Source organism: Magnolia sinica, chromosome 2, assembly GCF_029962835.1.
Source record: "Magnolia sinica isolate HGM2019 chromosome 2, MsV1, whole genome shotgun sequence".
In the NCBI taxonomy this organism is placed as follows: domain Eukaryota; kingdom Viridiplantae; phylum Streptophyta; class Magnoliopsida; order Magnoliales; family Magnoliaceae; genus Magnolia; species Magnolia sinica.
The window spans coordinates 85,588,589-85,591,306 of NC_080574.1; the positions used below are offsets into that span (position 1 = coordinate 85,588,589).

General features: G+C 35.8%; 1 non-coding gene across 1 annotated transcript; it reads left to right on the plus strand.

Annotated features, from left to right (window-relative positions):
• The first annotated feature begins 301 nt into the window (after positions 1–301).
• Positions 302–409, plus strand: LOC131238401 (small nucleolar RNA R71). Its single transcript, XR_009167808.1, has one exon. It is a non-coding gene; the product is annotated as a small nucleolar RNA R71 (small nucleolar RNA).
• Positions 410–2,718: the final 2,309 nt, after the last annotated feature.

Below are 2,718 nucleotides of genomic sequence, written 5' to 3' on the forward strand. Positions count from 1 at the left end.
TTCTGCCCTCTTAAGTTTCATGGCCTCGACTTTTCTTATGAGATTGACCACTCTTATATTCATATCATCTTCCTCTTTTAAAACATAAATTCATCCCCTTTCCTTTGATTGAGTAGGCTTAGAAGTAGTGGTTCTTAAGGAGGTATCCCATGATTGTGTGTTCTCAGTAACTTTATCAAAATAATCCCACACATCATCGGTTTTCTTGTTCATGAATTTCCCATTACACATCATTTCCACAAATTGGCACATGGGTGAGGTCAATCCTTCATAGAACAAGCTTGTTATCCACCATGTTTCATATCCATGTTGTGGACATGAATTTATGAGATCCTTATATCACTCCCAATATTGAAAGAATGTCGCATCCTCTTTTTGCGCAAAATTCATGATTATTTTTCTTAAGGTATTCATTTTATGATACGGAAAGAACTTTTTAAGGAACTCCCTTGTCATCTCAGCCCATGTGCCAATAGACCGTGGTCTTAAGGAATTTAACCATGACTTAACCTTTTCTTTTAAAGAGAAAGGGAACAATTTCAATCTTACTGTGTCCTCAGATACATGTGGGAAGTGTAATATAAATATTATCTTATCGAACTCTTTCATATGCAAGTATGGACTTTCAAATTCTAGTCCATGAAACTTAGGAAGGAGTTGAATCACCCCTGGTTTAACATCCACGGTTCCTACATTCAATGGGAATATCATGCAGGAAGGTGTACTCACCCCCGTCGGTTGTGACTAATCTCGTAGAGTACGAGGTGGGGTGTGTGATGCACTTCATTCTCATCCTAAGCCTCCTCAACTGGGTATTGAGGTTGATGTGTAGCCATCACTTCTACTGACTCAGACGATCTTAGGTGGTGTCTAATCTTATGATGGATAGGTAACCCTTCAACTAATCCTCCTTCACTCAAGAGACAGAGAGTGTTGTCACAAACCCACTTGGGCATGAAACACTCGCAGCCTTCAAATACCTAAACAACTAGAATCTAAGAAAAAGAAAGCTAAAACTTATGGCAAATAAGAAATCTAAAAAGATAAGAGAGAGTTGGAGAGAAGTTACCTGATTAGGGTTGCTATGTTAGGATTCTACTAAACATAAAAGAAAGTTAATTTCTAAAAATAGAAAATCCTAACCTAAAAACACAACAGAAATTAACCCTAATATTAACCTAATTCTAATACCAATTAATCTCAGAAAAACGTAGCCGTAGTCCCTGGTAACGACAAACTTGTTCACAACCCTAAGTGCATGGTCACAATGTAGTAATAACTCGGTGAGACCGAGGTCGAATCCACGGGGACTAAACTTGTACGTATTCTGAAAATAACTAGAACTAGAACTAGAATAAGATATAAATCTAAATCTAAAATAAAAGAGAGTAATTATGAATGGGATTTCAATAATCAAAAGGAAACTGGAGCGCTAAAGATCCACTTGTAGCTATTAGGATGCTACCTAACTTGATTCAAGAAACATAATTGGAATTGGAGTCTTATCCTAACCAATTGGAAGATAAAATAATTGAAGCATAATCTGAACTTTACATTGAATTAATTCACACATGAAGGAGTATTGTGATGATTGGAAGGTATTCCATCATCCTACCATGCCCAAGAGACGATGGTGAACAACAGGATTTACCAATCTCACAATCTCAGAATGGAGAAAAGGATATTTAAAGCTATCGCATCATTTATTATAATTTGAGTCACAATAAACCATAAAAAACTAAAAATATTTCTTAAATTCATTCTAGAAATCAATAAGGTTTAAGAAAAATAAGAATCAAAGTAAGAAAATCATCCCAACACGCTACAAGCTTCACCTCTTAGCCCTAGCTAAGAGGTTTAGCCAACTATAGACATGATTGAAACTAAATCTCTCAAATAAAATATTAAAAATAAATAAGAAAAGAAGAAAAACTCTTAGGAGGTTGCTCTACCCTTTGGCTCTACTCCTTGTAAAATAATTCATATTTAGAACTCCTCAAAGAACCCATATTTATAGCCTTTGTCCGACCGTCTGTGAAAATCGCCTCAAATTTACGTACTCTGCATAATGCCTTCAATGTCATCGAACAACCTTTGATGTCATCGAACATAAATCAAATCCGAAAATTGTGCCTTTTCACACTGTGTAACGCCTTTCGCATTGCGTAACTTTTCATGTCATCGAACAATCCTTTGATGTCATCGACCAGTCCTTTGATGTCATCGAAAGGTGTTCGAGTAATCGAGAATATGTTCAAAGTGTTCTAGCAAGTTTCTCCAGAAATCTGCAAAAATCTCAATGTCATTGAACTGCCTTCAATGTCATCGAACAGGTCTTCAAGCAATTGAATAGGGCTTTGAGGTCATCGAGAAATGCATCTAATATGTTTAACAACCAAACTCAATTTTCATGTAATTCTTTGATGTCATCGACTCGTGGTCGATGACATAGACAGTGAAGTTCAGATTCACTAAATTTCTTCACTTTGCACTTTCGACTTCCTTCCTTCTCCACTTAGTTTTCTTGAATCTTGGGGTCTTGAAATCTTCAATCTTGGTCTTTTAATATCCATCCCTTTCTTTGGCGATTCTTGAGCATCAAATCCATGCTTTTAAAATTCTTTTCAATCCAAGCTCATAGATTCACCTCGTAATACAAACATGTATAAAATATACCTATTAAGCATTATCATGTTCATAAAACGAAGATATAAACAA